The sequence below is a fragment of the Jaculus jaculus genome, chromosome 11 (genome assembly GCF_020740685.1).
Source record: "Jaculus jaculus isolate mJacJac1 chromosome 11, mJacJac1.mat.Y.cur, whole genome shotgun sequence".
NCBI classification, from domain to species: Eukaryota; Metazoa; Chordata; class Mammalia; order Rodentia; family Dipodidae; genus Jaculus; species Jaculus jaculus.
In genome coordinates, this window is record NC_059112.1 from 66,704,891 (window position 1) to 66,732,561 (window position 27,671).

The window sequence follows — 27,671 nt, forward strand, 5'->3', positions numbered from 1 at the left end:
ATATTGTAAGACTATTTTTAGCTGTGTCAGGAACCTCCACACTGATTTCCACAATGGCCATACTATAGTTCATTCCCACCAACACTGTGTAAGAGTTCCTCTTTTTCTGCATCCTTGCCAGCATTTAAAGGCATTTGTTTTATTTTTATTTTAATATTTTATTTATTTATTTAAGAAAGAGAGAAAGAGGAAGAGCGGGAGAAAGAGAGCGAGAGAATAGTCATGCCAGCACATCTAGCCATTGTAAACAAACCCCAGATACATGTGCCATGTGCATCTGGCTTCCGGGGGTCCTAGGGGAATTGTGCCTGGTGTTTTGGCTTTGCAGGCAAGTGCCTTAACTGCTAAGCCATCTTTCCAGCCCATCATTTGTTTTCTTGATGGTACCCATTCAAACAGGAGTGAGATGGAATCTCAAAATAGTTTTAATTTGTATATCCCTGATGGCTAAGGATGTAGAACTTCTTTTTAGATGCTTATGTGCAATAAGTTTAGGATTTTAATGTTGCCCTGTTGGAGTGTTCCTTTAATCATTATAAAGTGACCTTCTTTACTTTCCTCAGTAATGTTGGTTTGAACTCTATTCTGGCAGATACTAGGATAACAATACCTGCTTGTTTCCTAGGCCCATTCTCCTGATATACCGTTTTCCAACCTTTCACTGTGAGATGGTGTCCATCTTTTGTGGACACGTGAATTTCTTGGAGGCAACAAATAGAAGGATCCTGCTTTTTTTTTTTCCCCCAAGGTAGGGTCTTACTCTAGCCCAGGATAACCTGGAATTCACTATGTAGTCTCAGGGTGGCCTTGAACTCACACTGATCCTCCTACCTCTACCTCCTAAGTGCTGGGATTAAAGGTGTGTGCCACCATGCCTGGCTGAATCCTGCTTTAAAAAAATTATTATTTTTTTATTAACAACTTCCATGATTGTAAATAATATCCCATGGTAATCTCTTCCCTCTCCCCACATTCCCTTTGAAACTCCATTCTCCATCATATCCCCTCCTCCTCTCAATCATTCTCTCTTTTATTTTGATGTCATGATCTTTTCCTCCTATTATGATGGTCTTATGTAGGTAGTGTCAGGGACTGTGAAGTCATGGATATCCAGGCCATTTTGTGTCTGGGGGGAGCATGTTGTAAGGAGTCCTACCCTTCCTTTGGTTTTTATATTCTTTCTGCCACCGCTTCCGCAATAGACCCTGAGCCTTGGAAGGTGTGATAGAGATATTGCAGTACTGAGCACTCCTGTCACTTCTTTCCAGCACCATGACGTCTTGTGAGTCATCCCAAGGTCACTGCCATCTGAAAAGAGAAGGTTCTCTACCAAAAGTGAGAGTATCATAAATAGGTTCTCTACCAAAAGTGAGAGTAGCATTAATATATAGGTATGAACATTAAGAGAAGTGCTTACTGGGCAGTTTGATGAGCGTATTATATATGCTTAGCCAGACAGCAGCAGATGTTAAACCTATAGGGTTCATGACTACCCCGTTTTAGGTTTTCAGTGTCAAGGATGTATTCCCTTCCATGGAGTGAGCCTCCAGTCCAATTAGAGGACAGTTGATTTCCAGCATGACAGATGTGTCACTATTGCACCCGTTGGCTCATTTGGCCTGGCTGGCAAAATACAGGGTCTGCAGTGTCCACTGATTTCTCTCTGTCCCATTGAACTGCATGCAGAATTCTTCCAGCTTTCAGTCAGCTGGTCTGCATGGAGGAGGTTATCAGCTCAGTTCCAGCAGGATTTCTCAGTGGCCTTGCAGCCCAAGTATGTGGAGACTTCAGAAATAGGGTCTTACCGTCTGTTCCTGGTGGGAAACCAATGGCCTTCGCAATGGCCTATAATGTTTTGGGGACATCAGGGACATCCCTGGTCAACAGCTCACTGGAAGGTATCCCACCCCTGGCACTGAAAATTTTCTAGTAACAATCTATGGCTCCTGAGTGTTCCATTGTCCAAACAAGTAGGTTTCCATTTGGTTTATTTATATCCTCTTAGATTTTGATCAGCCCTCCCTCCACCTTTCCTTTACTCAATTTCTTTCCCCACTGACCTAACTCGGGCCATTTCACCCCCATTAATCTAATCTATTCTTCTATTTACATATATACAAGCAGGGGGCCAGTGGTGCAATGGATAACATGTCTGACTATGGACCCTTCTTTTAACCCAGTCTGCAAACCTGTGTCTTTTGGTTGGGGCATTGATGCCATTGATATTAAGAGTTATTGAAAAGTGTGTATTTATTCTTGCTATTCTTCTTGTTTTGTAGTTTTTCTGATTTTACCTTTACTCTGTTATATTAACTCATATTTGAGGATGGTTTATTTTTCCAGGTTCGTTATGGGTGTGCTTTTCTTTCTCTTAACAGGGAGTATCCTTTCAAGTATCTTCTGTAGAGCCTGTTTAGTGTTTATTTTTTCTTTAGCTTGTTTTTATGTGGAATATCTTTATTTCTCTGTCTATTTGGATGCATAGCTTTGCAGGATAAAGCAATCTTGGTTGACAGTTATCATCTTTCAGAACTTGGAATACATCATTCCATTCCCTTTTGGCTTTTAAAGTTTGTGCTGAGTAATCTTCTGTTATCCTGATGGACTTACCTTTGTATATGACTTAATTTTTTGTATGTGACTTGATTTTTCTAACTGCTCTCAATATATTTTCCTTGGTTTGAGTGTTTTGTAGTTTAATTATAATATGCCAGTGAGAAGTTCTTTCCTGATTTTGTCTGTTTGGCATTCTAAAGGCTTCCTTTATCTGCACTGGCATCAGTATCCCTATTTGGGGGGAAGTTTTCTTTTATGATTTTGTTGAAAATACCTGCTATGCCTTTGGATTGACAGTCTTCTCTTTCTACTATGCCCTGCATTATTATTTATTTCTTCATAGTGTCTTGAATATCTTGAAATTCCCATTCATGCCTTAGTTTATCTTTCTCCTTATTGGACTGTATTAGATCTGCCACCTCATCTTCTAGTTTAGATATTCTGTCCTCTCCTTGATTCATTCTACTGGTGATACTTTCTACAGATTTTTCTATTTAATTTACTCTGTTTTTCATTTCTAATATTTCTGACTGATATTTTTTCATTATTTCTTCTTCGTTACTGATGTCCTATATTGACCTCCTTATTTCATTAAGCTGGTTTCCGGTGTTCTTCAGGAGTTTGTTCTCTTCTTTGATTCCTTTGAACATAGAGATAATAATTTTTTAAAATTTGTCATGCATTTCATCTAAAGCACTCTCACTGGAGATCATTTCTGATGGTTTTATAAGTTTTGATGGGATCATTTTGTCTTGATCTTTTGTGTTTCTTTACTATAATGTACAGACTTTTGCATCTGGAGTTAATTTGATGCTTGGGTTTTTTAATTATCTGTAGTGTTCTTAGACATGTAAATCCAACTTTTTATATCTTCATTGTAGCAGTTTAAGGTATCAGATATAGCTCTTATACTCCAAGAGAAACAGCAGAAGTGACCCTACTTGTTGAGTTTGACTGTCATTCAATATGGTAGTAGACTGGGTGGAGCAAGTTACTGGCAAATTCTAAAATTCAGTTGAGCAATATATGCATCCAGTCAAGACCAGCACAGAGTATTTATATAAGTGTGCAGATTAAAATAAACAGGTAATGTAATAAAGCCAAAGTCTTTAATGGTGTGTATTTCTCTACTCCCATAATCCCTTCAACTAGGAGGTTGAGATTCCTGGTCTGAGATGGGTTCCAGGTCAGCCTACAGCTGGTCAGACCCTGCCTCCCAAAATGACAGTAGAAATAGGCAAAGGCCCTGAAAATCAAGGAATGTCGAAGGCAACATTGGTCAACACCAAAATACAGCTTATTTGGGACTGGAAAAGCCAACCAAGAGTATGTCATTCAAATGTAGTACATAACCTTTAACATGGAAAGTGAGATTAGCATTTCCAGTGCAGGCCTGTGGATCTTGCTTTGTGTAAGTAGGCCCTGTTATCTTTTGAGATGCCTTCCAATCTTGCCAATGCTGAGTGTCTACCTTCCTCTCTCTCGGTTCTGGGAAACCTGGAATGAATGAGTTCTTCAGAGGTTCATGGCCTGGATGCTTGGGGGATGGGCATCTGTACATGTTGCCTAGAGTGTACTGAAGCTGCTCAGCTAGTCTCTGCTGTCTTCTCCTTCAAGTTTCTTGACTTTGTAAGGAAGCCTATTTATTTGAGTGAAAAATCCCTTAACCTTGCTTCTGCTTCTGCAGGCCTGCACTGCTGGCTGGGCCAGCAGGCAGGCATATGAGAGTGTGGATCAGGGCCATCGTTGCCTGTAGCAGACAGCTTCAGGTTCACTGAGATGAACTTCCAGACTGGCAGAAGAAGCTGGCCTGCTTTCAAGAGGCCAAGCAGTGAGAGAGAAGCACAAGTCAAAAAATCAAAAGCCACACAGATCAGCATACTTCAGGAATTCCAGCTAGGCACATTTTGCATATCTTTACATTGGTATCTTAATCCCACCACCACACCTTAAGACACCAGTGACACTACCTCCAGCCAGGTAGCTGCAGATGGAAACTACAAACTAATAAAACACTGACTATATTGGGGTCATCTATTCAAACTACCACAGTGCTGAAGCAGAATTATCTCTGGTTTCCTCCTTTCTGGAAGATCTTGGTTTCTCTGCTGTGGTTGGTAATAACTTACATACCTTCACTTTTCAGTTAAAGAGTGTATTTTTCAGTTTTTCTGTTTATTTACCTCCCTAGGCTGCTTTGTTGTGGCTACTATGTTGCTGTCTTAACCAGAAGTCCAGGTTAGTGACTTTTGTGTACCACTTTGTTGAAAGCATGTACAGTTCTAGGAGTGATTTGGTGGTGTTATTTATATCTCTTACATATATAATCATTTTATATGTGAATAGGACTAGTTTGATTTCTTCCTTCCCAATGTGTATCCCGTTTATTCTTTCTCTTATCTTCCTGCTTCAGCTGAGACTTCAAGTACTACATTGAAATGCAGTGATGAGAATGGGCATCCCTGCATAGTTCCAGACTTTAAGGGGAATAATTAAGTTTTTTTTTTTCCTCCATTTAGTGTGATACAGGCTTTAGGTCTGTTTTATATTATCTTTATTATGTTTAGAGAGGGTCCCTCCAGCCCTATCTTCTCTAGTGTTTTGTGTTCTTTTTTTCTTTTTTTCACTGTAGGGTCTCATTCTAGCTCAGACTGACCAGGAATTCACTATGTAGTCTCATTGTAGCCTTGAACGCACGGTAATCCTCCTACCTTTGCCTCCTGAGTGCTGGGATTAAAGGCATGCACTACCACAACCAGTTGTAATGAGTTTTTTTTTTTTAATCCATTGTATGGTTTTCCTGGTTATTTCATAATATGATGCTTTATTTTTTATATTTTCTATATACTTTTAAACTCTGTATACATAAACTATAATATATAAAATATTCTAAAGTATTTTATACTTTGACTTCCATATTGTGCTAATCTTACTTAATTCTTTTGTGGTTTTGAGTTAATTTTTTCATTTCAACCCATTGGCATTTTCCAAGTGCACCAGTTTTTGCAGTTTGAATAGATGTCCTCCAACAGATTCAGTATTACTAAAGCTTGTAACTTAGATCTCCAGCTGCCTGCTTGAAGGAAGTGTCACTGGGCAGATCCTAGGATCCAGCTCTCAGGTGTCTTTGGGGGTGGATCTGAATTCCAGCAGAAATATGCACAGTGCATATTTATGACTCAGAGTTCCTGGAGTATGCTTGCTTATGGTGGTGGTTGCTTTTCTTTGTTTGCATGGACTTGTGAAAGGGGGCCAGCTTCTTCCACCCTTATGAAAGTTCTCCTTGATCTGCAAGCTTCAAATAAATTCCATTCCTCCTATAAACTGTGACTGGTTTGGAATTCATTCCAGCAACCTAAAGCTGTTGGTAAGGCCAGTGTAACACTTCCCTTATTTGTACCCAACCAGAAGCCTCTTTTGGTAAGAATGGGTTTATTTTGGCTCATAATTTTGAGGGAAAGTTTCATCATGGCACAGAAAGAATAGCATAGGCAGGAAACTGGCTTACATCTTGTCAGATATATGAATGGAAATAGTCCAAGTACTGGTCTTGGAGCTGAGCTAATAAACTTTAAGGTCCACTCCCAATAACACACTTCTTTCAGCAAGTCCCCATCAGTTGGTGATTTATTATGAGGCTTAATCCCAAACGTGGAGCTATGGAGGAAATATCATGTCCAGTAAATGATTTTCTTTCTCTTTCTCTCTCTCTCTCTTTCTCTCTCCTTTCCTCTCTCCCTCCTTCCCTCCCTCTCTCTCTCTCTTTTTTCTCTCTCTCTTCCTTCCTTCCTTTCTTTCACAAAGGGAGAGAGGGAGTGCATGGGTGTGCAAGAGCTCTTTACATTGCAAACCAAATCTAGTTGCATGTGCCACTTTGTGCATATGACTTTATGTGGGTACTGTGTACTTGAATGTAGACCATCAAGATTTGTAAGCAAATATCTAATCACTAAGCCATTTTTCATATCCCAACATTTCACATTAAAATCACCACCTTTTGCTCATGGTTCCCATAAACTTATCATTATCTCATGATGCAAAATGCATCCAGACCAACTTCAAAAGTCCCCATAGTCTTTACCAATTCTTGCACCGTTTACGACTTCCAAATCCAAAGTTTGATCAGAGAATAGTCTCTTAATTATGAGCCTGTAAAATCAAAACTCAAGCTATATATTTCTTTTACTTTAAAATTACATACTTCTTACACATAGTAGTATAAACATTCTCATTTCAAAATGGAGGAATTAGACATACTGTGGAAAGTTTGGACCAATGAGAAAATAAGCGGGCTAATATTATATCCATTAGTTCCATGACCTATGTTTGGGACCTGTGATGAACTAACTCTCTAGAGAATGGGTATGCCGGTACTTCAGCTATTGCAAATGAAATCCAGATCCACGTGCCCCCTTGTGCATGTGGCTTACGTGGGTCCTAGGGAATCGAACCTGGGTCCTTTGGCTTTGTAGACAAATGTCTTAACTGCTAAACCATCTGTCACTCCCTCATATCTTTCAATTGTGGCAGAGTGAGCTAGCTTTGAACACCCATGAGTTTATCTAATAAACTTCAAGGTCTGCTGTTAGTGACATATCTCCTCCTGCAAGGTTCTACCTCCCAAAGGCTACACCAGCTGGGTCTAAGTAGGAGACATCATTCTGAACACTTGAGGCTATGGGAGACAATTTACATTTAAGCCACCACATAACCTCCTGCCCCCAATCTCCCACAGAGATCTGTAGGTTCTGTTTCTCTAGAGAATCTTGACTAATATAACTAGCTACATGTAAATACCATTTTATTTCTACTTGCCTTTCATTGTTTTATCATGGTTGTTTATTGAATTGGTTAGCTTCTTCAGAATAAAGGGTCATACTTTTGTGAAATGAACTTTTTTGAGATAATTGGAAATCCACAAAATTCAGAAACATACCATTGACTCTTTCCTCAGTTTTTGTCACTGGCATTGTTACTACCCAAAACTATGGTATAATATGAGATTCAGAATAGTAATATTGGTTCAGTCATTATAGAGCATCTGTTATTACTACAAGGATTCTTCATTTTGCCTTGTTATACCCACACCTACTTCTCTTTTTCCTATACCTCATTTTTAACTTGGGTGAAAGTTTGTTTATAGTTTTTATATGAACTTAAGTTTTGTGTATGTGGGGTAAATACCGTAGTACACTCATTAAGTCATAGTAGTTACATTTTAATTTTGTAAGAAATGGCCAATCTTTTACAGAATAGCTATATGATAAGGCATTTCTGCCATCTCTATTTGAATTATTCCTTATTCTCAGTCCATGCCATTTGATGTTGCTGCTTTTAGTTTTAGCTTTTCTAATAGTTGTGTGGTGAAATATCACTGTATCTTAACTTGTACTTTTAAATGGCTACTGGTGTTGAACACCTTTTCTTGTACTCGTTTGCTAGTCTGTATAGTTTCTTGGTGAAATGTCTTCATACATTTTTCCTAATTTCTTTGAATTGCTTGCTTTTAAAAAATTATTGAGCTTTGGAAGTTTAAAAAATAAATTTATGTTTTATTTATGTTTCCAGTCTCTATGTTGTCCAGGCTAGCCCTGAACTAGGCTCAAGCAATCTTTATGAGTTATCCTGAGTAGCATGGAACTATAGGCATGCTGTACCATTTCCCCTGATGATTCTTTATCTAAAATTCTAGATACTGGTTGGTTGTCAGCTACATGGTTAGAAAGTATCTTATCTCCATTTCTAACTATCTTTTCATTCTCCTTGCAGTGTCTTTCTTTTTCCAATATATTTTCATTTATTTATTCATTTTTTTGCAAGGAAAGAGAGAATATGGGTATCTCTGGACATCTTGCTATGGCAAACAAACTCTAGATGTATGCACCACTTTGTGTATCTGGATATATGTGGGTACTGGGGAATCAAACCCAGACCAGTGTGCTTTGCAAGCAAGTGCCTTGTAATTACTGAGACATTTCTGTAGCTCTCTTGACAAGGTCTTCATAGAACAAAATTTAAACTTAAGTTCCAGTTTTGTCACATTTTCCTTTTGTGAATTATGCTTTTGGTTTCAGTTTAAGAACTCTGGATTTTTTTTTTTTTTGAAAACTTTTATAACTTTATTTTTACACTCAAGAAGTTAGTTCTCATCCACGTTGACAGTCTGTAGATTTTTGAATGTGGTAACAGGGACATAGGTCACCAAAGTATAAAGCTTATTTGGTGAATCTTCATCCTCATTTCGTTTCCTAGACAACCGTACACGGATACGATATGGGACATTCCTTATTCCCTTGGCCCAGACGGCTTTGTTGAGCCTGGTATCAATGCGCACATCTGGAGTCCCCATCTCCTTCATGGCAAACTTCCGGATCTCTTTGAGGGCCCGAGGAGCCCGCTTCTTGAAGCCCACCCCATGGATGCGCTTGTGAATGTTGATGGTGTACTCTCAGGTCACCACCTCGTTGATGGCAGAACGGCCCTTCTTCTTCTCGCCACCCTTCTTGGCGGGAGCCATCTAAATGCAGGCGACAATGAGGCTCTAAGCAAGCCGCGGGAAAGGCCCAGTCCAGTCCTCCCTTCCCGAGCGTGGCGGCCGGCTGCAGTCTCTGGCCGCGCCGGCCACCCTGCGCCCTCCACGCACTCGCGCCCCTCAGATGCCCTCGACCCGGACCCGTTCGCGAGCCTGGCTGCTCTCCCGGCCAGGGCCCCGGGAGCTTCGTGCAGCGCAGGTCCCATCTCCCCGGAACGCAGAGCCTTCGGCCAGCTCAAAACATAACCCGACACGCAGGCCAGCACAGGGCCGCGGGAGGATGGAGCCCGATTCCCGAGACCGGGACCCCGCCACGCATACTCACTCTAAGAACTCTGGATTTTGAAGCTGCTTTCCTGTTTTGTTTTAAAGATTTGATAGCTTATGTTATATCTTGAATTTCATGATTCATTTTGGGCTAACTTTTTATAGAAATTATAATTTTCAGGCTTGTGTGCTTGCCTGCGTGCGTGCCATGAAACTCCAGACCTTATAACTAATAGGGTAATACTCTGTCAGTGATCCACTTTTCATCCTTCACAGTGTATGGTTTAGGTGACATCCTCCCTCCCTTCCTGCTATATTATATTTAAATTATTTTTGCTATTGAACATTTTTTTAAAATGCTTTTTCATGTTATATTTATTTTTAACAGAAACAAAGGCAGTTTTTTAAATTAGTTATGTGTACTGTGTGTATACAGCCATATTGGTACCATCGTTAGCTTCCTCCCTGTGCTCCCCCCTCCACAGGGACTCTCCTCACTGGGGATTGTGGGTTGTGTATTGTGGGGTTAGCCATCACTTATGGGGAAGAGGTAATATCTCTGTGCATAATGACCCAGTGTGTGGTGCTAACAATCTTTCTGCCCCTTCTTCCACAAATTTCCCTGAGCCATGAATTCATTTTAGGTAGATTTTAGTTTTTTTCTAGTTGCTAAATATTGCCAACATCTATCTGTAACTATGCTTAAAGCTCCACTGTTTGCATTGCATTCTAGTGGGCTTTATTCCTCTTAGCAATAAAATATAACTGCTCATGTATCTCAGGAAGGTTCAAATAAAAATATCCCTCCAGGAAAAAGAAGAGAAGAGAGATTTAATTTGTAAATTTCCTACTGGATCAGGCCCTAAAGACTAATATCTATTTGGTAGGTTTATTTTGTGTGGGTCCCACCTGCCATCCACCTCTTCATTCCAAACTCAGATTCTGCAGTTCACTCAAGCAAATGGGCCTGCTGTTTCCTCAACAAAGCTTGCCTTTCCTCCTTCTTCTCCTTCTCCTTCTCCCTCTCCCTCTCCCTTTCCCGTTCCTTTCTTAAAATTTTTTTTATTAACAACTTCCATGATTATAAAAAATACCCCATGGTAATACTCACCCTCCCTCCACTTACCCCTTTCAAATTCCACTCTCTATCATACCCCCTGCCCATTTCAGTCAGTCTGTCTTTTACTTTTGATGTCATGATCTTTTCCTCCTCTTATGATGGTCTTATGCAGGTAGTGTCAGGCACTGTGAGGTCATGGATATCCAGGCCATTTTGTATGTGGAATGAGCATGTTGTATGGAGTCCTGCCCTTCCTTTTGCTCATACATTCTTTCTGCCACCTCTTCCACATTAGACCCTGAGCCTTGGATAGAGATAGGTGCGATAGAGATATTGCAGTACTGAGCACTGTGGTCATTTCTTTCCATCACCATGATACCTTCTGAGTTGTCCCAAGGTCACTGCCATCTGAAAAGAGAAGGTTCTCTACCAAAAGTGAGAGTAGTATTATCATAAGGTGTGAACATTAACAGAAGTGCTTACTGGGCAGTTTGATAAGCATAGTATATACATTTAGCCAGACAACAGCAGACATTACACCCCTAGGGCTCCTGACTACCCTTGTTTTAAGTTTTCAGAATCAGGGATGCATTCCTTTCCCATGGAGCAGGCCTCCAGTTCAATTAGAGGGCAGTTGGTTTTCTCCCATAACAGATGTGCCACTATTGTACCTGTTAGCTCATTTGGCCTGGCTGGCCAAATATAAAGTTTGCAGTGTCCACTGATGATTATCTTCACTGGTGATTTCTATTTCTCATTGAACTGCATGCAATGGCTTCTTCCAGCTTTCTGTCAGCTGGTCTTCATGGAGAGGTTGTCAGCTCACATCCAGCAAGAGTTCTCAGTAGCCTTGCAGCCCAAGTATATGGAGTCTTCAGCAATATGGTCTTACCATTTATTCCTCATGGGACACCAAGGGCCTCGGCAATAACCTATTATGTTTGGGGGGCCTCAGGGACCTCCCTGGTCAACAACTCACTAGAAGATAGCTCATCCCTGGCACTGAAAATTGTCTAGCAACAATCTATGGCTCCTGAGTGTTCCATTGTCCAAAAAAGTAGGATTACATATGGTTTATTTATGTTCTCTTAGCTTTTGATTAGATGTCCCTCCACCTTTCCTTAACTCAATCTCTACCCCAAACCTCATTTGGGGCCTTTTCATACCCATTAATCTATTCTTCTACTTACATATATACAGTACCATCCTATTAAATACCACCCTCCTTCCTTCCTCTTCCCTTTCTATCTCTTTTCTAGCTTACTGGCCTCTGCTACTGAGTTTTTTCCTTCTCACACAGAAGCCCAGTCATCTGTAGCTAGGATCTACATATGAGAGAGAACATGTGACTCTTGGCTTTCTGGGCCTGAGTTACCTCACTTAGTATAATCCTTTCCAGATCCATCCATTTTACCGCAAATTTCATAACTTTATTTTTCTTTACTGCTGAGTAGAACTCCAATGTATAAATGTGCCATATCTTCATTATCCATTCATCAGTTGAGGGACATCTAGGCTGGTTCCATTTCCCAGCTATTGTGAACTGAGCAGCAATAAACATGGTAGAGTACGTACTTCTAAGGAAATGACATTAGTCTTTAGGATATATGCCTAGGAGTGCTATAGCTGGGCCATATGGTAGATCTATTTTTAGCTGTCTTAAGAACCTCCGTACTGATTTCTATAATGGCTGGGCCAGATTGCATTCCCACCAACAGTGTAGAAGGGTTCCTGTTTTTCCACATCCTCCCCAGCACTTAGGTCATTTGTTTTCATGATGGTAGCCAATCTGATAGGAGTGAGATGGAATCTCAATGTAGTTTTACTTTGCATTTCCCTGTTGACTAGGGATGTAGAACATTTTTTTAGATGCTTATAAACTATCTGTATTTTTTCTTTTTAGAACTCTCTATTTAGTTCCATAGCCCATTTTTTAATTGGCTTGCTTGATTTCTTATTATTAAATTTTTTGAGTTCTTTGTATATCCTAGATATTTATCCTCTATCAGATGTGTTGCTGGCAAGGATTTTTTCCCATTCTGTAGGTTGCCTCTTTGCTTTATTCACAGTGTCCTTGGCTGTACAAAATTTTTGTAATTTCATGAGGTCCCAACAGTTAATCTGTGGCTTTATTGCCTGAGCAATTGGGTTTATATTCAGTAAGTGTTTGCCAAGACCAATATGTTGAAGGGTTTCCCCTAATTTTTCCTCTAGCAGTTTCACAGTTCCAGGTCTGATGTTAAGGTCTTTAATCCATTTGGACTTAATTCTTGTGCATGGAGAGAGAGGAGTCTATTATCTTTCTTTCTACACATAAATATCCAGTTTTCCCAGCACTGTTTGCTGAAGAGGCTGTTTTTTCTCCAGTGAGTATTTTTGGCATTTTTATCAAATATAAGATGGCCATAGCTACCTGGACTTGCCTCTGGGTCCTCTATTCTGTTCCATTGATCTGTGTGTCTGCTTTTGTGCCAGTACCATGCTGTTTTTGTTATTATGGCTCTGTAGTATAGGTTAAAATCCGGTGTGGTGATACCACCGGCCTCATTTGTGTTGCTCAGTATTATTTTAGATATTTGAGGTTTTTTGTGGTTCCAAATGAATTTTTGGATTGTTTTTTTCTATTTACGTGTAGAATGCCTTTGGAATTTTGATAGGGATTGCATTAAATGTGTAGATTGCTTTTGGTAAGATTGCCATTTTCACAGTATTGATTCTTCCAATCCAGGAACAAGGGATATTTTTCCATTTCCTAGTGTCCTCTGCAATTTTTCGCTTGAGTGTTTTATAGTTTTCATTGTAGAGATCCTTTACTTCCTTGGTTAGGTTTATTCCAAGGTACATTGTTGTTGTTTTTTTTTTTGATGCAATTGTGAATGGGAGTGATTCTCTGATTTCATTCTCTGTGTGTTTGTTGTTAGTATATAGGAAGGCTACTGATTTCTGTGTATTTATTTTGTATCCTGCTACATGTCTGTAGGTATTTATCAGCTCTAACAGTTTGCTGGTAGCATTTTTAGGGTCCTTTATATATAGAATCATGTCATCTGCAAATAATGATAACTTGTTGATCTCTTCCTTTCCAATTTGTACCCCTTTTATGTGTGTCTCATGCCTTATTGCTATGGCTAAGACTTCCAATACTACGTTAAATAAAAGTGGGGGCAGTGGACATTCTTGGCTTGTTCTTCATTTTAGTGGAAAAGCTTCCAGTTTTTCCCTGTTTAGTAACATGTTGGCTGTAGGCTTGTCATAAATAGCCTTTATTATTTTGAGGTATGATCCTTCTATTCCTAGTCTCTGTAGGACTTTTATCATGTAGGGATATTGAACTTTGTCATATGCTTTTTCTGCATCTAATGAGATGGTCATATGATTCTTGTCCTTCAGTCCATTTATATAATGTATTACATTTATTGTTTTGCATATGTTGAACCATCCCTGTATCACTGGCATAAAGCCTACTTGTTCTGGGTGAATTACCTATCTGATATATTCTTGTATTCTGTTTGCCAATATTTTGTTGAGAATTTTTGAATCTATGTTCATGAGGGAGATTGGTCTATAATTTTCTTTTTTTGTCCTATCTTTGCCTGGTTATGGTATAAGGGTGATGCTCTCTTCTTAGAAGGTGTTTGATAGGATTCCTTCTTTTTCTATTTTATGGAAAACCTTAAGAAGCAATGGCATTAGTTCTTCCCTGAAGGTCTGATAAAATTCAGCAGTGAATCCATCTGGGCCTGGACTTTTTTTATTTGGGAGATTTTTGATAACTGCTCGGATCTCTATACTTGTTATAGGTCTATTTAAGTGATTAATCTCATCTTGATTTAATTTAGGTAGGTCATATAAATCAAGGAAATCATCCATTTCTTTCAGATTTTCATACTTTGTGGAGTATATGCTTTTATAGTATGTCCCTATGGTTTTGTGAATTTCTCTGGCATCTGTTGTGATGTTGCCTTTTGCAACTCTAATTTTATTAGTTTGTGTCTCTTCTCTCTTTCTTTTATTCAGATTTGCTAAGGGTTTATCAATCTTGTTTATTCTTTCAAAGAATTATCTGTTTCATTGATTCTTTGTATTTTTGTTTGTTTGTTTCTATTTCATTAATTTCTGCCCTAATCTTTATTATTTCTTCCCATCTACTGATTTCTGGTTTGCCTTGTTCTTCTTTTTCCAAGGCTTTAAGGTGAAGCATTAGGTCATTTACTTGCCACCTTTCCAATTTCTTAATCTAGGCACTTAAAGCTATAAATTCACCTCTTAGAACTGCCTTCATTGTGCCCCAGAGATTTTGTTATGTTGTTTTCTCATTATCATTTGACTCTGTGAATTGTTTGATTTCCATCGTGATTTCTTTCTTGACCCCATTTATCATTTAGTAGTGAATTGTTTAGTTTCCATGATTTTGTGTATGCTCTATAGCTTTTCTTGCTATTGATTTGTAGTTTGATTCCACTGTGGTCAGATAGAATGGTAGGCAGTATTTCAGTTTTCCTGTATTTGTTAAGATTTGCTTTGTGTCCCAATATATGGTCTATTTTAGAGAATATTCCATGTGCTGCTGAAAAGAATGAATATTCTGCAGCATTTGGATAAAACGTCTTGTAGATATCTGTTAGGTCCATTCCTTCTATGACCTCATTTAGTCAAGATGCTTCTCTGTTTATTTTTTTCCCGGAGTGACCTGTCTGTTGATGAGAGTGGGGTGTTGAAGTCCCCCACTACCACTGTTGGTGTTATCTGTGACCTTAGTTCCAATAGCATTTGTTTGATAAATTTGGGAGTCCCCATGTTAGGTGCATATATGTTTAGGATTGTAATGTCCTCCTGTTGGAGTGTGCCCTTAATCAATATAACGTGATCTTCCTTATCTATCTTGACTAAGGTTGGACTGAAGTCTACCTTGTCAGGTATTAGGATAGCAACCTGCTTGTTTTCTAGGCCCGTTTGCTTGAAGCACCGTTTTCCAGCCTTTCACCCTAAGGTAATGTCCATCCTTTGTAGAAAGGTGAGTTTCTTGGAGACAACAAATTGTAGGATCCTTCCTTTTATCCCAGTCTATAAACCTATGCCTTTTGGTTGGGGCATTGAGGACATTGATATTAAGAGATACAATTGAAAGGTGTGTATGTATGTTTCCTTTTTTTTTTTTTTTTGGTTCTGTTTCTGTCGTTGCTCTCCTGTGTTAAGTAGTATTTTGAGTATTGTTTGTTTTTCCAGGTTCATTATTTGTGTGGTTTTCCTTCTCTTTGGCATGGAGGGTTCTTTCAAGTATTTTCTGTAGAGCTGGTTTTGTCTTCAAATAGTCCTTTAGCCTGCTTTTGTCATGGAATGTCCTTATTTCTCCGTCTGTTTGAATGGATGGCTTTGCAGGATAAGGTAACCTTGGTTGACAGTTATCTTTCAAAATTTGGAATACATCACTCCAAGCCCTTCTGGCTTCTAAATTTTGTGGTGAGTAATCTGCTGTAATCCTGATGGGCTTGCCTTTGTAGGTAACTTGATTTTTCTCTCTAACTGCTTTCAATATTTTTTCTTGGGATTGTGTGTTTTTTAGTTTGATTATAATATGGTGAGGAGAGGTTCTTTCCAGGTTTTGTCTTGCTGGTGTTCTAAAGGCTTCCTGTATCTGCATTGGCACCTCCCAATTTAGGGGAACTTTTCTTCTATGATTTTGTTGGAGATGCCTACTATGCCTTTGGAGTGAAATTCTTCTCCTTCTACTATGCCCCGAATTCTTATGTTTGTTCCTTTCATAGTGTCCCGAATATCTTGAAATTCCCATTCATACTTTTCTATTAGTTTGTCTTTCTCTTTGTTGGACTGTATTAGATCTGCCACCTGGTCTTCTAGCTTAGATATTCTGTCCTCTCCTTCATCCATTCTACTGGTGAGATTTTCTACAGAGTTTTTTTTTTTTTAAAGCTTTAAGAATTTTATAATTTCTAAACTTTCTATAAAATGGCACTACAGTTCATTTTATTTCAAACATGTCTTTAAGTCAGCCCTAACACTGAAGCTAAGAGACAATTTTTTATTTTATTTTTTAAAGTATGGTGTCTCTCTGGCTCAGGGTGACCTGGAATTAACTATGTATTCTCAGGGTGGTCTTGAACTTATGGCAATCCTCCTACCTCTGCCTCCCGAGTGCTGGGATTAAAGGCATGCGCCACCACAGCCAGCCCGAGGCAATTTTTAATTATTGGCACCATACCAAAAAGCACGCAGGGAACATTTAAATACAAAGAAGTCATTTTATCAGGTAGCACAAATAACAGCTTTGTTTCTCTGTCTGTGTCTATATCCAACCAATGGTGAGTCTTAGAAGCTAGTTTCTAAACAGATGTGAATATCGACAATGACAAAGCTATGAGTTGCCCATTCAAATAAAACAGATTTTAAAGTTTAAATATAAGCCTAAAGTTAGGGTGTGGCACGTGCCTTTAGTCCCAGTAGTTGGGAGGCTGAGGTACATCACTGTGAGTTCAAGGCCAGCTTGCATTTACAGAGTGATTTCCAGGTCATCTTGGACTGGAGTGAGACCATGAAAAAAAAAAAAAAAAAAAAAAAAAAAAAGAAAGCAAAATGAATGAATGAATGAATGAATGAATGAATATAATCCTAAAGATTTCTTTTGGCTTATTGATACACAGTCACACATGGTATCTTTTAGTGATTTCTCATTTTTTAAATCATTTTTATTTATTTATTTGTGAGTGACAGAGAGAGAGAGAAAGAGAGGGAGGGAGGGAGGGAGGGAGGGAGAGAGAATGGGCACGCCAGGGCCTCCAGCCACTGCAAACGAACTCCAGATGCATGCGCCCTCTTGTGCATCTGGCTAATGTGGGTCCTGGGGAATTGAGCCTTGAACCGGGTCCTTAGGCTTCTACATGCAAGCACTTAACTGCTAAGCCATCTCTCTAGTCCGATTTCTCATTTTTAGTGTCATCTTCTTGTTGATATTCCTATTCTTTTATTTATGCTGGGTCTTGAACTTGAATTTATGAGTACCTTTATTCATTCACTCTGAAATTTTGCTGGGTAAAAATTAAGCTTGAAAACCAGAAAAAGGTAGGATTTAAAAATTTCAATGCACTGTTACTTGTCCGTGTGCTTTTAGCATCATAGAACAAAACCTTAAAGGCACTGCCTTTTTTCCTTTTAAAATTCTTTGTGCTTCCTACTATATGGTTTAGGGAAAGCAATCTAAGAACCAAGAAGTATTTTAAAAGTACTTGCACCAAGTCAAGAACTATACTAATATATTTTTATTTCCATTATCCTTTTCTTTTGTACCTGAACAATACAATCTAAGAAATATATAAAAATACTTTCAGATACCATGTTGTGATTTTATTTATAAAATATGTTGACTATTGAACTTTTTCATGTCTCACTTTGTCTATTTTGTTTCAAATTATCATTAAAACCTTTGTTGGGCAACTAAAATACTTATCTAAGCAATTTAGAGCTCTTCATAGATTTGGAAGAACACTAATAAAACAAACTTACAAGCAAAGCAAAGTAATTAGAAATCTTACTTAAAGGCCAAATAGCACTCTAATTAGTAACTGTTCAATCTGCATGTTTCTTATGTATTATTACATAGTTGCAGTATAAAATCTTGCTGATATTACTGTGAAGTTACACAAAGATAATTTTGAAGGACGCTTCTTTAAAACTGAACTATTTAGTATCTTAAAGTTTTCTTGCAGTTTTATAACTGCAACTTTCTTATAACTAAGAGATACTATTGTTATTTTTGCCTTTAACATCCATGACAAAGGAAGCCTTCCTTGGGAGGCGAGTTAAGGAGATTTGCCATGAATTTGAGAGGCCACACTGGAACTACAGAATGGGTTTCATGTCAGCCTGGGCTAAGACCCTACCTTGAAAACAATGATAACAGCAAGAAAAAGGAAGTCTTAAAAAGGAATTTTGATGAAAAAATATAAATTGTTTGGGAGGGGGAATTGTCTCTTTATTTTTGCATATGAAGTAATTACTAATGTTAGTTACAAATATGTTATCAGAGTATTGTATGTTTATTATTTTAAATATTTTTTGGTTTCATTAATTCCACGAACAGAAAAATTTTCATGTATAAGTTTAGCTTTTACACATGGCAAATAAAGTTAACTTTCAAGGCACTAGTTTACTCTTTATTTTTCACTCCAAACATTGAAGAAACTGTCTTCATTATTCTATTTTAGAAAATTGTCATTTTCTCCTACAAAAGTTACTGCTCTGTTAAAGTGTCCTTTAAACATTTTGCCTTTGATAAATAACATATGTATATAATATGTACATTAATAATGTTTACATAATATCAATAATATATATAACATCAATAATAAGTTATATAAACATTAATAATGCTTATATATTTTTATAATAAATATGACCAACCAATTAAGGTGTTGGTGAGGTAAATGTTACTTTAAATTTTAAAATTATGTTTCCTACTATGTTTAAAGTGATTTTGGTGCTAATAAGAGCTAGCAAGTGTGATCTGAAACTTTATAGACATCCATGAATGTCACCCAAAAGCTGTTTAAAAGGTAGTGCTGGTAGCTACCAGCTGCTAAACAAATTCATTTTCTGATTTTATTCTTTTACCCTTTTATAATTTAAATCCTTTTATTTAAGTTTAACATAAGGCTATTGTAAGTATGTAGCATTTTAAGATTAAATGATGTCTAGAACATACAGTCCAAGGAGTTAGGCCAGTGTAATTGGAGGCATTATTAAATGACACTGACCTCATTTCCTTTAGAACAATGAAAATTAATAGTTTCACATTTTATTAGGCTGATATTCCAGATGTAGCATACATTTAATTAAGTGTAGTTTCCTTTTAGTTATGGTATGTGTATCTGTTTTTTGTCGCAAATTCTTTCTAGTTTTACAGTTTTCCACATGTTTTCTTTCACCATTTATGATTTTTTCAAAGCAAAGCTATAAGGATTTAAATCACTTTAGCATGCAGCAAAACAGTTCCCATTCAAACAATAAACGCTGTTTTAAAAAGCCTTTAGATCTTCTGTCACTTCATAAATATAAATGTATAAAAACGTTATGCAGTTGTAGTGCCCACCTGCTAATTAAATGCAGATTTTCTCAAACTTGTTTAAAATCTGTCTTATTTGTTTCAACTCTGTCTCTGTTCAGAATACATATGGCCCTTGTGAAACTAATTATGCTTATGGAGCAGCTGTTAAATTTAGTGCAACTAATTTTATCCAATATTTTACATTTTAATTGATTACCTGTGAAGAAATTAGCAAATTAACACTTATTGTACAGTAACTGAATGGTCTTTTATTGTTACTTTCAGATTTAACAAGTGAGAGAGGCAGTGATAGAATAAAGGTATTCTTTGAATTTTTCGATAGGAAAGATATTGGTGGACCTTGATGATCTGGTGTGAGAATTTAGGAGGACTGATGAGTGCTGCCCAGCATCTGTGTGTTCTGTGTCTTAAACATGAGGAGCAGATTGGAAAGTAATAGCATTTTGCAGAATTTTGGTAACATATGGGCTTATCTGGATCTAAGAAGTCTTTGAAGATCTTTGAACTTGACTAAATGACTTAACCTTTGGCTTGGTGGGTGGGTTATGTGTTTTTTAGTGGGGAAGCATTGGCATTCTATATTTCTCTTTTCTTTTTTATTTCCTCTTCCCAATCTACCTTTTAGTATCCTAATTTAAAGATGGAAAGACTGGAGATAATTATTGGCATTGAGAATGATGAGACTCCCAGTACTTAATTAAATCAGCATACAATAAAATACAGTTAAATCTTTTGATAACATTTTAGAAAAGTGTATGGAATTTTGTTTTCTGTTTTATGGATTTTATTTAAAAATGATCCTGCAGGTAGTTCTCACAGGAACCGTGTTATAGTTCAATGGATGTGGATAAACCTGGTTTCAGGTTTGTTTTATTACTTGTTTCTGTGACCTTTGAACTTTGTAGAGTTCAGTTTTTCTCAATATAAAATTAAACCAAAACAAACAACTTTTGCTAACATGGGGAAGGCAACTTAAAAACACCAAGAACAGGATAATATACACAGATTGTTTAAATACTCTGGAGAATGGGCACACATCTTTAATCTCAGCACTGAGGAGGCTGAGGTGGAGAATCACCTCGAGTTTGAGGCCAGCCTGAGTTTGAGAGTGAGTTTTAGGTCAGCCTGAAGTTAGCCAGAGTTAGACCTATTCTTTGTTTTCCTGATCTTTTGTTTCTTTCCCTTTCTCTTTTTCTTCCTCCTTCTCTCCCTTTCCCTTCTTTCAGGAGCTGAGCATTCAGCCCTGCAAGTTGAGTGATGTACCTATGAGCTACACCGTACCCCATTGTGGTTTGAATGTATGTATGTATGTATGTATGTATGGATGGATGGATGGATGGATGGATGGATGGATGGATGGATGTATTTGGTTTTATTTTTGTTTGTTTTTTGTTTTGTTTTTGATGTAGGGTCTCACTGTAGCTCAGGCTGACCTGACCTGGAATTCACTGTGTAGTGTCTGGGTGGCCTTGAACTCATGGCAATTCTCCTACCTCTGCCTCCCCAGTGCTGGGATTAAAGGTGTGCATCACCACCACACCTGGCTTCCCATTCTGGTTTTTATAATGAGTTTCAAATAATAAATTTATCAGTAAGATAAAATTTAAAGTAAGATTTCAATGTTTTTGTTGTTTTCAAGATAGGGTCTCACTCTAGCCCAGACTGACCTGGAATTCCTTATGTAGTCTCAGGGTGGCCTCAACCTCACCCTCTTACTACTGTCTCCACAGTGCTGGGATTAAAAATGTGCACTACCATGCCAGCCTGTTTTCTGTCTTGAACTTTTAAGTGGAAAAATTTAAGCATCTATTAAATTATCAAACAGTATAGAAGATCCTTAAGTGCCTATGATCAAATTTTATCATGCAGTTATATTTGATTTCAGGATTTGTTAAGGTGGATATAGATGATTACTGTAAGGCAAACATAGCTCCAGTGTTCACACTGACGTATCTGTGTCTTATGTAGACAGAATTTTTAATTTGGCTGGTGGGACCACTCTTTCTTCCCCTAGATGACAATTGGGGATTTCATTGCTTTTTTTGTCTGCACCTATGAAATTTTGCCTCACATGTTTATAGATTAGAACAGATTTCTATATTTCTCTGTGTTCATTTTCCTCCTGTTTGTATAATACCTTGCAAGTGATTACTATCTTGGCTTCCATTAAGGTAGTATTCCTGGTCCTTAACTCAGTAAACCCATCAGGTTTTAAGTTCCCTTTTCCTACTTTTTTGGATCTTATTCAAGGTAGCAAGCTGGGGACATTCCTTAGTTCCTTACTACTTTTACTGTCTGTGAGGATTGTAATCTTGTGCTGCCAGCATCTGGAATAGCCTTTTCATACATCTAGATGTGTTTCTAGTTGGTTAGTTTCATTGAATACAGAGCCTATTACTTCATCTGTATACTTTCCATTTTTCTTTATTGCTTTCACCAAGTGAGGATTTAACAACTTGTTCATCTTTTGGAAGAATCACCTTTTGTCTGTTTTGAGCTTCTGTTTCTTTAATTCATTAGATTTTTATTTTTATTTATTTATTTTTTGGTTTTTCAGGGTAAGGTCTCACTGTAGCCCAGGTTGGCCTGGAATTTACAATGTATTCTCAGGGTGGCCTTGAACTCACAGCAAACCTCTGCCTCCTGAGTGCTGGTATTAAAGGCATGCACCACCATGCCTACCTTAATTCATTAGATTTTTATACTGTAGTTTTATTTCTTTAAGGGCAGTTCATCTAGTTAAAACGTTGAAGCACATATTTTCCCCCTTTGAGCATTTCAGGAAATTAAAGTTATTTTGTATTTTGTAGTTAAGAAGGCTGAGGTTAAGTTGATTCTCTTTCCAAGACTCATGGTTTCAGAAGTCTCACTCCATTATGGCAGAGAGTGCTTGGCAGAGCAAAGCTGCCTATTTTATGATAGCCAGGAAATAGTAAACATCTCAGCTAGTTGTCTTTTCCTTTTCCTTTTCCTTTTCCTTTTCCTTTTCCTTTTCCTTTTCCTTTTCCTTTTCCTTTCCTTTTCCTGTGTCCTGCTTATGAGATGATGCCACCCAAGTTAAGGGAAATTCTTCCCCTCTTAGTTAATCTTTTCAAATGTCCTCACAGACCTACCCAGAGGTACATATTACGCTAGGTATTTCTTAATCAAATCAAGTAGCCAGTTAATATTAACCAAGACAGTCATGTTTTTCTAGAAGTCCAAACTTTAACATTTTGATTTTGATTTTCCTTTACCAACAAGTCAACAGAGAACACTTCCTTTTGCATAGTGTCCTTTTTTTCCCCCAGAGTGTAATCCTTAAAAAAAAAATTCTTGTTATTATATTTTTAATTAGATTTTGTTAGGGAGGAAAATTAGGCCAGTCATGTTTACAGTGTCATTCTAATATGAAATCATTGCTGGTTTTTATTCAATGTGTAATTATTTAATTTTAATTACAGTTTTGTTTTATGGTAAATATTTTTATTTGTAAGACCTAATTTGAGACAATTTGAAGTGCTGTAGCTGTTTTTGAAAGACAAAATATTAAGGTATTTGTTTTGATTACATGTGTTTAGAACTTATTAGCCAATTAAACTTGAAAAATTGGTTTTGGAGGGGAGTAATTCATTTTATGTAGTGATGTTATAGTTATTCTTCTTATTCTGTAGATATTGAAAGCATTTATCTGGTATAATAAGACATCTTGCTGTCCATTTATTGCTTATATATTGTGTGTTCTAGAGTTCCACATTTTTTATCAAATGGTCTTTGCTTATAATGCATCTCCATATTGGCTTTCGTACTCTAGAGACTTTCTAGCATGATTTATCAGAAAGATATTTAGTTAAGGAACTGGGGACAAATCACATCTTAAATTTTAATGTAGTTTCCTTGACTCTTTTGTTTGTTTAGTTAGGGTAGGAAATTTTTAAGTTCTGGTCTGTCATTTCTTGATGAAGATCCATCAGATTTGTAAGTAAAGCTATTTAATAAGCAGATGACATTGTTCATATGTTCAAGATATGATTCTTATTTAAAACTCTGTTAAATAATTATAATAGCCATGAAGTTGGTAGCTTAATTTATTTTAAAACTTTGCTTGCTTTTGTGGTCCTTTTAAGCAACCTTTAATAATAGTTTTTTGTTTTTAGTTTTCTCTTGGTTTGCATTTGCTATCTTTTCTCCAGGAATTTTTATCTGGGGTCATTCTTTGCTGTATGAGGCTCATAAGCAAGATTGAGGCCGATTGAACAAAGATTAAAACTTTGAAAGTCTTGTATTTTATATTGCACACTGTAATGTTTCTTGAAAAATATTTCATTTATTTGATGGTGGGGGAGGGAGAGAATGGGTATGCCAGGGCCTCTAGCCACTGCAAACTCCATAAACATGCACTACTTTGTGCATCTGGCTTCCATGGGTTCTGGGAAATGGAACCTGGGTTCTAGGCTTTGTAGGTTAGCACCTTAACTGCTAAGCCATCTCTCTAGCTCTGTAATGTTTTTAAGCTTACTATTTTTCTTTAATCTTACTGACCTCATGAGTCTGCTTTTGGTATCATAGTTTATTGAACCACACTGGCAACATTTATAGGATACTATTCCATAATGACATTGATTGCTTGTATGAAAACATAGGACAAATAATGAACAAGGTAATTTTGGAGAACCATGGGCATATGTTTTCTACAGATCATTTGTGTTAGGGAAAACCATGTGAGAGGCTTGGAGCTAACTGAATTTGCTTAATTAATTGGGTAAATTGGAAATAGAGAATATGAAAGAAAGTGCTGGGCTGGCTAGTAACTGACAAAATACCTTGCTAACCACAGCACCTAGGTTTGTTGCTACTGTGATGGAGGAGTGATCATAGTCTGGGTTCTGTAGGAGAGTGCCAGCTTAGCTTTGTTGCTTTCCTTTTATAGTACCTGTAGCCCACCCCTAAAGTTTCCTATTTGTTTCCCCAAAGGTTTGAATAGTTGGTTTGAATAGACAATAAATAGATGATGTCATTTTCCTGTTGAAATGAGGCCACTAGAGATTGTGTATTTTCCTTCTGAGGGATACCTGTAGAGAAGATGTGGACTTTGCTGTTCAGATGAATATTCATCTTCCCATAGAAAAGAAATACAGTGAAATATGGATAAACCTTATGTTAATCTTAAGATTTTAAAAATCTGCCAAAATCAGAACGTTCTTCTGTATTTATGATAAAAATAGTTTTCATCTGTTTCTGATTCATATTTTACAAATTCCCATTAGGACATCCTTCAATTACTGCTTTCTTACTGCCTCCTTTTCTTCCTGACTCATTTATATATTAGTGTACTATGCATTTAGGTATAGGTATCTAGGCTTTGTAGAAGGCAGATGGTATCATTCTCATTTTGCTTGTAAGGAAACAGGTACTCAGAGGACATAACTTATTTAAGAATATCATTTGAGGGATTCTCCACTGTAAACTCAATTTTTAACTCAATATGTGAATATATTAGTAACATATATGTTTTTTAAATTTTATTTATTTATTTATTTATTTGTTTGTTTGTTTGTTTGTTTATTTGAGAGTGACAGACACAGAGAGAAAGACAGATAGACGGAGAGAGAGAGAGAATGGGTGCGCCAGGGCTTCCAGCCTCTGCAAACGAACTCCAGACGCATGCGCCCCCTTGTGCATCTGGCTAACGTGGGACCTGGGGAACCCAGCCTCGAACCGGGGTCCTTAGGCTTCACAGGCAAGCGCTTAACCGCTAAGCCATCTCTCCAGCCCATATGTTTGTTTTTAAGAGTACAGTATAATCATGATTGATTGGGATTGTAGCTCTGATGATAGAGTACTTGCCTAGCATGTTCTGAGCCCTGAGTTGAGTCCTCAGCACAAAATAACCAGACATTGAGATAGGAAGATCAGGAGTTCAAGGTCATCTTCAGATACATAGCTGCTTTGAAGCCTATTTATGTTCTGTGAAACTATTTTTAAAAAAAAAAAAAAAAAAAAAAAACAGAGCTGGGCGTGGTGGCGCACGCCTTTAATCCCAGCACTCCAGAGGCAGAGGTAGGAGGATTGCTGAGAGTTTGAGGCCACCCTGAGACTACATAGTGAATTCCAGGTCAGCCTGAGCCAAAGTGAGATCCTACCTTGAAAAACCAAAAAAAAAAAAAAAAAAAAAAAAAAAAAAAAAAAAAAGCCCCCCAAAAAAACAAGCTAAGAAAAAAAAGAATGAAAAAAGGGAAAGAATAGAAAACGTGATTTCATGAAAATGTAGCCTGTCTATAAATCACAAATGGTTGTAACATTACTCAACTCCATATTTTTAGAGAAAAGATGTAAACCACTCTAAAATTTATTTATTCAAAATAGGGTTCTTAAAGTTTTGTTAAAATTTAAACCAATCCACCTGTATTAAAAATATTTTGTTGATAAACATATATTAATTCTGTATATTAATAGGATTCAGTATATATGTATATAAATTTTATATGCTTATATATAAATATATATAGTGATCCCTGATGAAATCCAGCCTTCATTTATTCACATCCCTGTATCCTAACCTCTAGTAATAGCTATTTTATATTTAGGCCCACATCTCATCTTTCATAACTTCTATGTAGAAAGCAAATATATAGTACTTTTTTCTGTATATGGCTTTTTTCATTTATAGTAATATCCTCCAGTTTTGCCCATTTTGCTGCAAGGGACAAAATACTCTCCTCTACGTGTGTGTGTGCGCGTATGCGGACATGCTTCATGACACACATATGGTGGTGAGAGGGTAACTTCCTGTGTTGATCCTTGCTTTTGCCCTTGTTTAAGGTAGGGTCTGTTGTTGTTAACTGCTCTGTTTGCTAGGCTACTTGGCCTGTGAGCTCTTGGAGGATTTTCCTGTCTCCACTTCCCATATTGCAGTTAGGATGCAGACAGATGTGCAACTTTATGTGGCTTTAAGTTGGTTCTGAGATTTAAATTCAAGAGCTTACATTTATATTGTAAGTACTTTATTCACCTAAGTTTCATTCTTCTTTTATGACTGAATGATATTCCTTGAGTTGCATTGTATATATGTGTATTACATTTCTCTTCATTTATCCATTGATGGGCATGTGGCTGATTTTGTGTCTGAGTTATTGTGAATATTAACATGGTAAGCACAGGCAAACAGGTCGGCAGGTATCTGGCATACTGGTTTTATTTTCTTTGGAGATGTACACAGAAGTCAGATAGCTGGGTCATGTGGTAGACTTAATTTTAGGTTTTGATTAATCTCCATTGTCTTCTGTGTAATGCTTGCACTAGTTTATATCCACCAATAGTCTGTGAGGATTCTTTATTCTTCCCATCCTTACCAGATTTTATTATTATTAATAGTAGTAGTAATAATAGCCAATATAACTGGGGTGAAGTGCTACCTTATTTTGATTTTTATTTCCCTGGAAGATAATGATATTGAACATCTTTCATATATTTGTTGCCCATTTGCATTTCTTATTTTTAGACGTGTCTCTCTAGATTATTTGCTTATTTAGTATGACCTAATTTTGTAGTGTTTAGTTAAGGCCTCATTTTTGGATTCCAGGCTGATCTCAAAATAGCAATCCTCCTGTTTCAGCTTCCCAAGTGCTGGGATTGCAGCATCCACTACTATACACAGCTCATTTATCTATTGTAAAATTTATTTCTTGCCTCTTGTTGTGTGAAGGTTTGTGAGTTCCTTATATGTACTAGATATAAATAGTTGTCAGATAAATAGGTGAATAGATATTTTTTCCACATGTAGGTTATATCTTCATTCTGTGGATTGTTTCCTTTGCTGTGTTGAAGCTTTGGAGGGTTTTTTTGTTGTTGTTGTTCTTTATTTTTATTTATTTATTTGAGAGTGACAGACAGAGAGAGAAAGAGGCAGTTAGAGAGATAGAGGGAGAATGGGCACGCCAGGGCTTCCAGCCACTGCAAACAAACTCCAGACTTGTGTGCCCACTTGTGCATCTGGCTAATGTGGGTCCTGGGGAATTGAGCCTCGAACCAGGGTCCTTAGGCTTCCAGGCAAGTGCTTAACCGCTAAGCCATCTCTCGGCCCTGTTTTTTTTTTCTTTCTGTCCCCCCTGAGGTAAGGTTTCACTGTAGCTCAGGCTGACCTAGAATTCACTATGTAGTCTCAGAGTAGCCTCAAACTCTCAGTGATCCTCTTACCT

General features: G+C 37.4%; 1 protein-coding gene and 1 pseudogene across 1 annotated transcript in view; one reads left to right on the forward strand and one right to left on the reverse strand.

Annotated features, from left to right (window-relative positions):
- The window catches only part of Rsrc1 (arginine and serine rich coiled-coil 1), a 454,827-nt gene that overhangs the window by 104,772 nt on the left and 322,384 nt on the right, over window positions 1-27,671 (forward strand). The window lies entirely within an intron of this gene.
- On the reverse strand, window positions 8,663-9,073 carry LOC101615992 (annotated as a pseudogene).